General features: G+C 43.7%; 1 long non-coding RNA gene across 1 annotated transcript in view; it reads right to left on the bottom strand.

The window, feature by feature from the left end:
• LOC112395232 (uncharacterized) overlaps positions 1-14,702 on the bottom strand; it is a 119,423-nt gene that overhangs the window by 26,914 nt on the left and 77,807 nt on the right. Inside the window, exons 3-4 of the long non-coding RNA XR_003002332.1 lie at positions 13,125-13,238; positions 9,389-9,487 (exon numbers count right to left, since the gene is read on the bottom strand). This is a non-coding gene — a long non-coding RNA (uncharacterized LOC112395232). The remainder of the gene's footprint in view (positions 1-9,388; positions 9,488-13,124; positions 13,239-14,702) is intronic.

Here is a 14,702-nt window from a genome sequence, read left to right on the forward strand (position 1 = left end):
CACTGCAGCTGGTAAGAGCAGCTAAGTGAGCGAGCCGCACGTCCATACTGCATGCGCGAGGCCAGCCAGGCCCTTGCGCGTTGCTGAGAGGGGCAATAAAAAGATATTAAATATTTTATCTATTTTGAACACTCACAATTCAAGCCAGGGCTATATACAAAGTGAGGACATAAAGTTCAGGGATAACACTGGTTCTGCGAGATCAGGTTCAGTGAAAATATGAAAAGACAATAGTTATTTAATTCCAGTGGTCATGGTTATGTGTGCAGTGATCGGTGGATCCCCAGATTCATCCTTGCCTCCCAGAGACAGGGCACAGGTTATTAAACCTCCCTGGTATGCTTCATTTTCTCTGCTGGGGATGATGAAAGGGAGGGCTTCTTCCAGCTGCTACGTGCCACCCTCTAAGGGTCTGAAATAAAAGTGTATACTGAAAGGATGAACAGATTCCTTCTTTTATTCATTCATAATAAAACTCAGGGCTGCCCCAAAGCTGTGCTTTTCCATTTTAAGTCTGTTTCTCTCTCTCCCTCTGCTCTTTCTTGACAGTTGTATCAGCCTGCTCGTGTGGCCATAACGAAGTACCGAACACTGGGAAGCCTAAATAACAGAAACTTATTTTCTCACAGTTCTGGAGGCCGAAAGTCCTAGATGAAGGTGTTCACGTGGTCTTTCCTCAGTGCGTGTCTGTGTCCTAATCTCCTCTTTCTATACAGACACCAGTCACAGTGGATTAGGGCTCACCCATATGACCCTTATTTACTCTTATCATTGTACATTATTTACTCTTTTAAAGGCCCTATTTCCAAATGCTGTAACATGCCGAGGTCCTGAGGGTCAGAGCTTCAACATATGAATTTGGGGAGGACACCATTCAGCCCATAAAAACAATTAGGATTTTTTTGTGTCGCAGGACCAAATATGTGAGTCTCTGTGTGCATAAACGTTTCGGTAAACACATGTCCTGCCGTTGACACAGGAAGACTCAGGCTCTGCCCCTGCTGTGTCCACTTCCCTGCAGGCACCACCACTCCTTCCAGCCCACCCACCCACCAAGGGGAAGACAAAATAATTCCACAGCCTCTCTGTAATAACAGAAAGGAAGGGGGTTTTTTTTGAAGTGTTTTCAGCCATTCTCTAATGTGGTTTAATTAATTTATTTATTTTTGCTGTGTTGCATCTTCGTTTCTGTGCAAGGGCTTTCTCCAGCTGTGGCAAGTGGGGGCCACTCTTCATCGCGGTGCATGGGCCTCTCACTGTCGTGGCCTCTCTTATTGCAGAGCACAAGCTCCAGACACGCAGGCTCAGTAATTGTGGCTCATGGGCCCAGTTGCTCCGCAGCATGTGGGATCTTCCCGGACCAGGGCTCGAACCCATGTCCCCTGCATTAGCAGGCAGATTCTCAACCACTGCGCCACCAAGGAAGCCCAGGAAGGGGTTCTTTATGTATTAATCTTTTAGTCAATTGTTCCACTGCAGAAGGAGGAAGGACAGCAAGAATAATTATGGTGGGATGCGGTGGGGAGGGGGCCTATCAGTGCTTTACCTTTTATTTCTCCACTCCTGCCAAGGGACTCCCTCATTTTGGTTCCTTTGAGTGAAGGCAGCTTCTGCCTGACTGCCTCTTTATCAACAATAAAAACAAGCAATCTATTTTGGTCACAGAATGAGGTTCCATTTGTTTTGAACATAAACTGGGATTCAGCATTTGACCAACCTAAGTTACAGGAAAACTCCAAGTGGCAGGTTTATACCTGACTCTCTCCATTTTGTGTTTTTCCTCCACCAGGGTACCTCCAATTCCCATCAAGTGGCCGTGTCACATTACCCGAGCCAAAAGTCACTGAAGGAGCCTCATTTCCTACTGTCCAAGGCCGAAGTCTGTACCATTTGAAATCTATCCCTGCTAGGGAAGCCCCAAACATGCACCCAGCCCATTTCAAGACAAGGATGCTGAGACCTTTCAAACAGTGAATTTTGGCCTCATAACTACAGAATAGTTAAATGGATGAGAGTCAACAAAGGACACTCCTGTGAAATTTTTTAATGCTTCAAAAACTCCCATTTAAAATTGTTTGGGCCTTAAACCCATGTTTTGTGTGTGTGTTTTGTTTTTTGAGATCCTCCTCTGAGCCTGCATGCTGGAGACATGACAAATTTGGTATTTCAATCCATACGCCCATTTGAGTTCTAGGAATGCACACTGGTTAGGTTTTAAAGTCATCTTGTAGTAAATTAAGTCAGAGCTAGATATTGATGCTGATATGTACTCAAACAGACAAGGAAAATTAATTGTAAGAAAGGGGGAGGAAAATGTCTCCCATTTATCTTCTTCCTATCTCATAATTTGAACCTATATTTCTAGAGATTTAAAAATATGGTAAGAAGAAAGTCTTAAGTGACCAAGATTCCAAGCCCAAGAGTCTAACCCCAGTGAATTAATACTATTTGTTTATCCACTATGTACAGGGCACAGAGCTGTATACTGAGTGATAGTTAGATATGTACACCACTGTCTTCCACGATCATGGAATCAGAGTAAGGAGACAACGAAATATAAAACCAAAATTCACAATGGAAAGCAGGAAAAATGGTCAGTTCCAACTAAGTGTGACAGATACTCAGTGCTATTGGGGTTTGGAAGCAAGAATGATCACCCCATGAAGGGGTCTCAGAGGAGGTGATATTTGAACCCAGGTTAGCAGCCTGGACCTGCTTCTGCTTTTAGTGAGTATGGGCTCACTGAAGGCTTTCGAGCAGGAGAATGAAATATGACAAAATTGGTATTGGAGGAGAGTACCCTGGCACAGGGCATGTGATGCGCTGGAACAGGTAAGAAGCAAGGCTGGATGACCAGCTTGCAAACTGTAGCGGTGGCCCAGACACCAGGAGACTCACACCTGAGCTGAGGGTTGGCAGTGGGGAGAAGAGGAAGAGATTGATGTCTGTGAAGAAGAAGAAGTAGAGCCTCGAGTCCTACTGACTATGAGAGACAGGGTACAGGGTCCTGACCCCTGACCAGCTCACCAAGGAAGACAGCTGTCCAGAGAGAAGGTCTAGGTCCTGGCCAGGCAGCTCTCCCAGACTCCCTCCCTTTTCCCATCCGCTAGAAACAGCAAAACCATCCACCTCACCAGGCTCTCCAGTGGGAGTCTTAGGTCATCCCAAGAATGTAGCCTTGTCCTCTGAACAGACAGGAAGAATGTTCAGGGCCCAGGGATTAATTACGTCAGGTCTGTTGTCAAACAAGAAGTCCCAGAGCTCCCTCTGGCTTCAACCCCAAACCCAGTCCTCCATCCTGATTGTCCTGAAATGAACATAGTCTGGCTATGACCTTAGACCATTCAGACTTCAGATCACATACCTCTGTCCTTTTTTTGATTTTGTAGTGATTTTTTGTTGGCTCTGTAAGCATCTAGTGTCTTCTTTCCCTGTCTCCAACAGCCCTTATTTCCATGTGAGCCTCACACATGATCCCGGGGGTCACAGGGTCTGGATTCAGCTCATCAGGGCCCTTCATCCACCTGTCCTTGTCGGAATACTTAAGCTCCTGGTTCGAATGTCCCCTGAAGTCAGACACCTCTGAACTAAAATTTCCTTTATATGAAATAACTTTATTGTTTGAGCTCTGTATTCTGCTCCTTGCTCTTAAAACGTCCCTGACACAGGCTCCTTGTTGAATGGTGTCATTGCAGAAAGGACTCTGGGAAGGAAGGGCTCCGTCCCTCTTGACTGAACTGGCCACGTGACCTTTTTCAATGCACTTCATCTCTCTGGGTTTCAGTTTCTTCATCAGTAGCATGAGGGGTTGTACAAGCCACTCTCTAACAATTCTTCTGGCTTTGACATTCAGATTCTACAGCCCCCAGTGTGTTGCTGAAGCCCTAGCAAACTCGGCTGTTCACCTCCTGATCTGTCCTCCCAGACAGTCTTGCCACTGCCTCTGTTCGACCCCACACTGTGGTCTATGAGCACCAGGCAGACTGCCTCTTCCAGAGAGGCTAAGGGGTCAAAGGTGGTTCCAGGGTGTTGAAAACATGTAGATATGAATCGACAGTAGCATGAACCGAAATCGAGAGTCTGTGTTTTCTTTTTCTGTGGGGACAGGGAGGATACTGGGAAGAGTGAGGGGGACATGGGGTGGGAGTAGAAAGCCTGGTCACTTTTCGGCATATGGAACTGGGGTGAGTGGGAGACTGCCAAAAAGGAGCATTCAACTAACTATAGGAGAGTCCACGCTAGAGGCGAGGTTCCTAAACTTGAGCATAAAAATAGCCAGGAGATTCTGAGCTGGCTGAGGGTTAAAACAGGGCCAGACCTGGGAAGAGAGACCCTACCAGGAGATATTCCAGTGGAGGTAGTGACATGGAGGGGAGAGCTGAACCTGGGACCAAATAACTGGGGACAGTGGAGAGAAAAGAGATAAGAGTCTGCAGGACTTAAACCTGACAGGCAACCATATTTTCTGAGGAAAAGAAAGAGGAAAAGGAAAAGTCAGCAGAAGGTAAAGGAGGAAGCAGAAAAGGGAACAAAGTTCCCCTGAGTTGCTGCTACACGCTGGGTTCTACACATATTCCGATGCGTGGAAAACCTTGAGAGTGAGTATTATAGAAGCAAGGAGGAAAAGCACAGTCTAGGAGAGGCATCCTGGGCTTATGTAATGGAGCAGTGGGGAGGGGGCAAAAGAGGGGTTGTCAAGCCAAGTCCTGGTCAGGTCAGCAGCACCCAGACCTCGGCACGCCCCAAGAATGACGGGTCCCAATCTCTTGCATTAGAGATGGTAGCAGACACTTTGCATGCCCTGCATCACACCCCCTCGCCTAAATTCATGCCTACCTCAAGCTCTCTCCTTCAGCCAGCTCTCTCTGCTTTTCAGCCTTAGGGCCTTTTCTGAAGCCATAGGAGCTTTGCACAAGGAAAGCTCAGACAGAAGAGTTAATGCTCCCTTCCCCCAACCTGCAACTACTGAGAGACAAGAGTCCATGGATCAGTGCCCCAGCCCCTTTCTGTATACAGACAGTGGATACCTCAATGATGCACTATGGTGATACCCTGCCTCAGTCTCCCCATGACCTCCCTCCCGTTTTCTGGGATTGGATCCCAAATAATTATCTACACTCGGTCTTTGACTGAGACTCTACTTTCAGGAGAACCCAGACCAAGATGGATGAGTCAGCCTTGTGGTGGCAGACTAAGAAATGCGGGCAGAAACACGAGTGCATGTTTCCTTTAAAGCCCCCGAACGCTAAACAAATAGCACAGATTCCTGCTCATCTCTATAACGACGGAAGGCTAAGCTCCGTCCCGTGGGGCAGGCAGAGATGCTACTTTGGGTATGATCCGCAGGCCCTCATTCATAAATCCTCTCTTGAGAGGGTGAACAGGCAGTGCTGCTTCTCGGGACTCTTTGTTGAAAACACAAACAGGCGTGGGTCCCGTCCACATCGTAGAGAATGGCACTTCCACCTCAGAGGGTTACCTTCCCCAGGACGGGGGCCACAGTCCGGAAGCCTGCAGCAGTAGGAAACCCAAGAAAGTGTTTTGTTTCACTGTCTGACTCATCCCCACAATGTTTTAAAAACCAAGGTAACTTAGCAGATGTGAAGCTTAATTGCAGTAGAAGGAGCTCAGCACTAAGTTTACACTAAGCACCTCGGTCCTCTGTGTGCTACTGGCTGGTCCCACAGACATCTGAGTCAGCAACGCCAATGCTAGCGTATTCGGGAGAAGGGGCTTTTGTCTCAGTCCACTCCTGTGTGGGGTCCTGCAGCTGTGTCCTGTCCACTGCCTAGCTCCTGAGTCTCTATCTCTGTTCCACCTTGGACTTCTCTGATGCTCTTGCTGCCGTTCACCTCCCCCTGGACCTGCAAAAACCATCTGTCTTTAATAGTGACGCTTCCACCCTTGGGGTAAGGGTGGTCCTGGGAAGGTTAGGTAGCACTCCCCGTTCTCCCATCCCAGCTTGGACTCTAACCCACTGCATAATTCCCGGCCACATTAGCTGCAGCAGGTCACTGACCCTACCGAGGCACTGAGACGATCACAGGGCATTTCAAAAGCCAGAATAGAAAACTGAAAGTGGAGGCCTGATGTCTCTATTCCTTGAGCACGTCTGCACTTGCTGGGCCTTTCTGCTTGCCCATGCTGCTCAGGCTCTATTCCTCCTCCAGGAAAGGTGGCGCCTTTCCTGCCCCACCATCTCTCTCTCTCCTCACAGTGCTAGTTCCCAGACTCCAATGTTGGGCTGCTACTGAGATGTCCTTCTCTTTCCTTTTGAAAACCAACCAACCATCTTTTGGTAGAGGACACTCTTACCTGGGTTGCATGTTTTATTTTTTTTTTAAGTTTTTCATTTAAGAAATTGCCTTAATACTTTAATAAATTAAATTGCCTTAATAAAGCAATTTTAACTCTTCGTTGAGCCAACGTACTCCTTTTAAAGGAGACTCAGACTTTACATATCCACTGGACTATCTGAAGATTTTTCTTAAAGAAAACAGAGTGAGGTGGTATTACTTCGGCATGAATCAACACTCAGACATTCACCCCAACCTGGATTTGATGCACTGTCACTATACCACCTATAAAGGTTGTCAAGGTTTAATATTAAAAGGAAATAAAGTAAAACCTATGGCCCAAAAAGAGTGCATGGCATTCTCCACCCAGTGCTCATTCAAAGCTAGGGGTTGGATAGCTGCCTTAGAGGCAGAACGGTCTGAAGACCAGACATCTACACACGGATTTCCCTTCTGTTTTCTCCTTTAATCAACTGCAATAATTTCCAAATTTCAGTGTGGATAGAAATTAGAACACAAGGTTGTATGTTCTATGGGTGATATAAGGGCTTTTCAAGGATAATACTAAGTTTATATGATGTTCACATTAGGTGTTGATTATAGAACCTAAAAATATCACTCCTAAGATGTGACTCTTCTGTTTGGAAAGCTTCCTTCAACAAGAATTCTGCCTTCAGGGACTTCCCTGGTGGCACAGTGGTTAAGAATCCGCCTGCCAGGCTTCCCTGGTGGTGCAGTGGTTGAGGGTCCACCTGCCGATGCAGGGGATACACCAAAATGAAGAGTAGCCCCCGCTAGCCACAGCTAGTGAAAAAGCCCACATGCAGCAACAAAGACCCGAAGCAGAAAGAGAGAAAGAAAGAAAGGAAGGAAGGAAGGAAGGAAGGAAGGAAGGAAGGAAGGAAGAAAGAAAGAAAGAAAGATAGAAAGAAAGAAAGAAGGAATTCTGCCTTCCAACTAGAATTTCTAAATGGCTGTAAATTTTTAAATGGTGGGGTTTTGTTGTTGTTTGTTTTTTTTTCTATTGTTTGTTTTTGTTTTTTTCCTTTTTGGTCTCGCTGCCCTTGGAAAGAGAACTCACCCTTCGGGTCTGGAGTGTCCTGTTGAAAGCCTGACCCTCACATCACCACTTAGCTGTTTCTGTCTCTGGTGTAGATAGAGAGATGGGGAGTGGGGGACTGGCTTTCTTACTAACCAGCTGAATGACTCGAGGCTGCAAAACCCAACACCGTCCATTTCATCTTGACATTTGAAAGCAGAGATCTCCTTGAGCCCATCACATATGTCCTGCATTTCCCAGCTTTATTTCGAGAACTATTTCATCTGTCGCTGTTTATACCTCTGCTCAGGTTCCTGGTAAATGGTCTGTTTCTGTCAATGACTTTTTCATCTATGTCAGGGAAAGGCCCATTAGACAAATCCAATGGGACAAGTTCAGAGAGTTTGTCAGTTCCCGTCACCTTCAGGTCTGGCTGTGCAGTGGAGCACAGACGCAAAACAGACTTGTCAAGATGGGCAGCTTCCTCTGGAAGAAGTTTATCTCAATGGAGAGAAACATGTGATGGCTGAAAATCATCGAAATACCAGCACCTCCGCCTGGGAACAGCACAGGGGGCTGAAAAGAGCTGACTGCGAATAAAGTATCACTCCGCTGTTCACAGGAGGGGTGGGGGGACAATGATACATATCCCAAATATGAGTGGGTGCTTGGCAAGAGGAAGCTATCATTTCTAACATCAGTAATTATTTTCAACTTAATAATTGATAATTATTGATAAGAGAAGTGAAAGTATTTTATGTCTTACTTCTCCGAGGAGGTAGAATAGAACTTCCACATGTTCCCATTGCCGAGTTGACTAAGCCCCTGTACCCTCAACCTCATATATTCGACCTCCCCTCTTTCTGCAGCGAGCAAGAGGCCCTGGTAGCACTCTAAGCACAAATCTTCTTGTCCGTTGGAGTCTCTTGCCTTATCGCCTTGTCAAGCACTCACTCCCAGAGTTGTCCTTTGCCATCTGCATTATCCGTTCCTCTCTATTGGTCATTCCTTTCGGCTTAAACATGCTATCATGACTCCCATTAAAAAATCCAGTCTTTTAACCCCATATCCCCTTTGAATTGCCACCCAATTTTTTTCCTGCTTGCTTTTTAGCAAAGTTCCTTTCTCTACTTCCTGCTGCTCCCCTCGTTCCCTTAAACAACCTCAGGGAACAATTGTTGTTATCAAGGCCACCAGTGATCTCCACACAACCAAATTCAAGGACTCTGTTTCACAACATTTGCCCTAATTGGTTGCTCCATGTAAAATGTGATAAAATACGTTTTCCTGCTTATCCATTCATCATCTGCCTCCCCGCGCCACACACACACACTGTAATATACGCAATTCTCATGGGAAAATAGCAACTTCGCTCCGTTTACCATGTGTCCCCACAGCTCCTAGAACGCTGCCCCTGGCAGATGTTAGGTCTTCGATAAATACTTGCTGACTGAGTGTCTGAATGAACAAATCGACTGATTTGGCTCTGCTGGTTATCTGGTTGTTGGTAGGTAAGGGTAACAATTTCTTTGAGACATAACAGTAATTTCTTCAGCCTAATGTTTTGCCATGGTCTGGGAAAGTGGTGTTGCTCACGCTCAGAAATGGAGTGGGGAGGCAGGAAAAGTGAAGCTGTTGTGTACTGAGTGTCTACTATACGGCAAGCACTGGACTAGCCGCTTTCATATACATTTTCTCCTTTACCCCTCACAATCTTATAAGACACAGGCTATTCTTATCTTCATTTTGCAAATGAAGAGAGGTAAATCAGCTTGTCCAAGTTTACCCAAACACGAGTCCAGCGGTGATGAACTCGTGCGGTTTCCTAGTTCCTTTGGTGCTTAGATATTAAATGCTGTGAATTCACAGAAAGCCAAAGCAACGGAGCTGATAAAGATATAAGTCAAAGCTTCCAAAGTAAAATATATATTCTTTTCGGAATATTTGTGGTATTGTTTCTATTGTCAAAGAACATCAGAGTTTCACCTAAGTAAATAAGACAACAGAGCTCAGAGGGATTTTATTGCTTGTTTTCTTTCCCCAGCACGCTCACCTGGGGCTTACAACCATTATCCATAGGATGCATGTAGTTGTAGAGCAGCCGTCTAGTCAGGGGTGCCAGATAAAACACAGGAGGTCCAGTTAAACTGAACTGCAGAGGAAACACAAATAATGTTTTAGCCTAAGTATGTCTCAAACATTGCATGGGACATACTTATTCTCAAAAAATATTTATTGTTTATCTGAAATTCAAAGACAGCTGTGCTTCTACATTTTTATTTGCTAAATCTGTCAACCCTATATGTGGCAAATGTGTCCTTCCATGCTTGTCCCTCCACTCTGCCAGACAGTTTTATCAAGGCAACAGAAAAAGGAAAGAAGCAAGGGCCACTATGAAAAGACTTTGAAGCAATTAGAGCCAATGACTGCTGTCTTGCTTTTTATGAGGGAAGGCCTGGGACTGCTAGGAGACAAGTTTTGTAATAGGTTAGGTTTACCTCCAGACCCCTTTGAGCACCACCCTCTGCTTCTCAGGCCTTCTCTCTGCCGCTCAGAAACTGAGCAACTGTGGACAAATCCCTTATGTTCTCTAGCCTCATTTTACCCATCCACAAAATGACGGTAGTCTTAGGTGTTAGAGAGAAAAGAAAATAGGTGATGTGATGGGACTGACTTCTGTAGATATGATAGTTGGGCAAGATCTCAGTGAAGCTTTTTAACAGAAACTCGAATGATTAGAAGAAAGCAGCCATGTTCTCCAAAGAAGACACCATACAGATGGCCAAAAGAACATGAAAAGATGCTCAACATCACTAATTATCAGAGAAATGAAAATCAAAACTACAATGAGGTATCACCTCACACCAGTCAGAAGGGCCATCAACAAAAAGTCTATAAACAATAAATGCTGGAGAGGGTGTGGAGAAAAGGGAACCCTCTTGCACTGTTGGTGGGAATGTAAATTGATACGGCCACAATGGAGAACAGTATGGCGGTTCCTTGAAAAACTAAAAATAGAACTACCCTACAGCCCAGCAATTCCACTACTGGGCATATACCCTGAGAAAACCATAATTCAAAAAGAATCATGTACCACAATGTTCACTGCAGCTCTATTTACAATAGCCAGGGCATGGAAGCAACCTAAGTGTCCATCGACAGATGAAAGGATAAAGAAGATATGGCACATATATACAATGGAATATTACTCAGCCATAAAAAAGAATGAAATAATGCCATCTGAAGCAACATGGATGGATCTAGAGATTGTCACACTAAGTGAAGTAAGTCAGACAGAGAAAGACAAATATCATATGATATCACTCATATGTGGAATCTAATATTAAAAATGATACAAATGAAGTTATTTAGAAAACAGAAACAGACTTACAGCCATTGAAAACAAACTTGTAGTTACGAAAGGGGAAACGTAGTGGGGAGGGATAAATCAGGAGCTTGGGATGAACATACACACACTATTATAAACAAGAATGATGACTAATGGAGACATACTGTATAGCACACGGAACTCTACTCAGTATTCCGTGATAACCTACATGAGAAAAGAATCTAAAAAAGAATGGATACATGTATATGTATAATTGAATCACTTTGCTGTACACCTGAAACTAACACAACATTGTACATCAACTATACTCCGATAAAATTAAAATATTAAAAAAAAAGATAGACAAAGGAAAATTTCACTGATAAATCTTCTAACATTATGGCTTTATTCACAAAAATAAAAGATACTAGTACCAAGGAGGGGAAAAAAAAGAAGAAAGCAACCATGAGAAGAGTGTGTGTGTGTGCGTGTGTCTGTGTGTTTATGTCTGTGCAACTACAGATAAGATAGAGGAGATGAGGGCTAGATGGGACAACGACTACCAAGTGTTTAATGGGGACAGAGGATTCCATACTGACCTGTCTTTTTAACAAAAATAAAAGGAACCAGATTCAGAGTAAAGTAAAAACTTGACAATGGGAGCAAAGCAAGACTAATCTATAAATCACATTCCCTGAAGTTGATTTAAGTGGTGAACAGAAACGCATGCTAAGTGAGGAAGAAAATATAAAAACTGGGCATAAACACAGCTTGAAGTTATGATCAAATTAAAGTTACAACAAATTTAACCCCATTGATACTTGACATTGTGTATCTGAAGAAGGGCCATGCTACGGACTGAATTGTGTCCCCCACTTCAAGTTCCTATGTTGAAGTCCTAACTCACAATGCAATGATATATTTAGAAAAAGAACCTTTAGGGTGGTAATTAAGGTGAAATGAGGTCATAAGAGTGGGGTCGTAATCCAATAGGACTGGTAGCCTTATAGGAAGAGGAAGGGAGAAAGATCTTTCTTCCCAACTGCATGCGCTGAGGAAAGGCCATGTGAGGACACAGCAAGAAGACGGCCATCTGCAAGCCAGGGAGAGAGGCCTCACCAGAACCCAACCAGGCTGGCACCCTGATCCCAGACTTCTAGCCTCCAGAACTGTGAGAAAATGTATTTCCGTATTCAAGCCACCCAGCCAATGATATTATTGTTATGGCAATCTAAGCCGACTAAGACAGAGTGAGAAATTAAAATATGTTTAGAGGAATACTCACACACCCATTTTAAGAGCCTGATTGTGTGAAAAGTCTACAGTTATTTAATATCAAGTAGAATATGGAGCGAGAAAGAGAAATGAAGTCAGTGAGATAGACAAAAACAACCTAGCAATTAATGGAATAAATAACCAGGAACGAAGCCTCTTTTCCAGCGTTGGGACCAGCCTTGGGTTTACCAGGTTCCCAAATGAAAGGAAATGATCGTGGGAGATCAGCCATCTCATGTGGAGGGCACAACTGAATGAGCAAAGGCAAATGTGCAGCACGGGGAGAGCACCCAGCGCCAGTTAGAAACATCTGAACTCTAACTTTGAAAAATTCCAAGACCTTTAGTATATTAATTCATCCATTCTTGTTATTCTTTCTCTTAGGTTTTAAAGAGAAAAAACAAGGCACAACCCCTTGTCCAAGGTTCATTCATTCAAGACTTCATGTCAGGGAATGGGAGTATTCAAGATTTAATGATGTGGAGATTCCTGCTCACAAAAATGCTCAGTTCTGTAGGAGAGATGTTCAGAAAATCTGAGCAATGCAAAGCTGGTTTTGCAAAAACATTGGATAAACAACTGTCATAAGACTGGGTGGATGGATGGATGGATGGATGGATGGATGGATGGGTGAATGGGTGAGACAGTGATTGTTACAGACGTTCACAGAAGGGCTAGAGTCCTGATGCCAGCCTCTGGCTGTGTTCAATCTATTTGAGCACAGGCATTGATCATTCTCTGACAAACTGATAACATCCTGTATATGGCTCCTCTACTATGAGCATCTAAGAAACATGAATATCTTATTTGCTTTTGTTTTCCCAAAAACCTAGCCTTGTCACCATGAACTGGGACTCTGACAATTCCATTGACTCTTGAGCTGTCTTGTTCTCCCTGTCACTACTGGGGGTCTGTTTAATGAACTCATTCATTTATTCATTCAATAAATAGTTATTAAGTGCTTGCTACATGCTATGTATTGCTCTAAGCTCTGTGGCTACATTAGAAAGCAAATGTGCTTATGTTCTGCTGAGAAAGAAACACAAAATAAACCAAAAAATAAAACATATAGTACATCAGAGAGTGATAAGTGCTATGGAGAAAAGTAAAGCAGGGAAGATGGACAGAGCAAGCCAGAGCGGGGCGGGGAGTAAGATGTTTAAAAATGTGCTCAGGGAAGACTCACCAGGAGGGTGACCTGTGAGCAAAGACCTGGAGGAGTTGGAGTGGCCCACACAGCTCTCTGGGGTAAATGTGCTCCAGCCAGAGGGAAGAACGAAGCTCGGATATCAGAGTGTGCCTGGAATGAAAAGGAAAACAGTAGATGGACCATTGCATCAGGACAAAGGAAGGGGAAGACAGAGGATATAATGTCAGAAAGAAGAGGGGAAGGGAGAGTCCCATGGAGGGCCCTGTCGGCCCTGGTAAGGATTTTGGCTTTTTTTTAACTTTTGAATTAAAATGGTACAAACAAACTTATTTACCAAACAGAAATAGTCACAGATGTAGAAAACAAATTTATGGTTACCAAGGGGGAAAGTGGAGGAGGCGAGGGATAAATTGGGAGATTGGTACTGACATATCCACACTACTATATATAAAATAGAGAACTAATATGTATCTACTGTATAGCACAGGGAGCTCTGTTCTATACTCTGTAATGACCTATATGGGAATAGAATCTAAAAAAGACTGGATATATGTATATGTATAACTGATTCACTTCGCTGTACAGCAGAAACTAACACAGCATTGTACATCAACTATACTCCGATAAAAACTAATTTTAAAAAATTTTTATTATTGAGGTATAACTGACATGCAACACTGTATTAGTTTCAGGTGTATAAGGTAATGATTCAATATCTGTACACACTGTGAAATGACCACCACAATAAGTCTAGTTACCATCCATCACCACATTGTTACAATTTTTTTTTCTTGTGATGAGTACTTTTAAGATCTACTCTCTTTTGAATATGCAATATAATATTAACTATAGTCACCATGCTCTGTTTTACACCCCCATGACTTATTTATTTATTTTTGCATTTGCTTTTGTTTTGCGGTGTGCGGGCCTCTCACTGTTGTGGCCTCTCCCGTTGCGGAGCACAGGCTCCAGACGCGCAGGCTCAGCGGCCATGGCTCACGGGCCCAGCCGCTCCGCGGCATGTGGGATCTTCCTGGACCGGGGCACGAACCCGTGTCCCCTGCATCGGCAGGTGGACTCTCAACCACTGCGCCACCAGGGGAGCCCAACTTATTTATTTTATAACTGGAAGTTTGTACCTCTTGATCCTCTTCACTCATTTCACCCACTCTCCCAACACCCCTCCCCTTTGGCAATCACCAACCTGTTCTCTATATCAATGAGTTTTGTTTTGTTTCATTTGTTTTGTTTTTTAGATTTCACATAGAAGTGAAATCATACAGTATTTGTCTTTCTCTGTATGACTTATTGCACTTAGTATATTACCCTCAAGTTCCATCCATGTCATTGCAAATGGCAAGGTTTCATTCTTTTTTATGGTTATATTCCATTGTATATATATCTATACCTATCTATCTATCTATCTATATCACATCGTCTTTATCCATTCATCTGTTGATGGACATTTAGGTTGCTTCCATACATTGGTTATTGTAAATAATGCTGCAATGAACATAGGGGTGCATATAACTTTTCAGAGTAGTGTTTTTATTTTCTTTGGATAAATACCCAGAAGTGGAACTGCTGGATCATATGGTAGTCCTATTTTTATTT

Source organism: Neophocaena asiaeorientalis, unplaced genomic scaffold (assembly GCF_003031525.2).
Source record: "Neophocaena asiaeorientalis asiaeorientalis breed wild unplaced genomic scaffold, Neophocaena_asiaeorientalis_V1.1 scaffold258, whole genome shotgun sequence".
Lineage (NCBI taxonomy): Eukaryota > Metazoa > Chordata > Mammalia > Artiodactyla > Phocoenidae > Neophocaena > Neophocaena asiaeorientalis.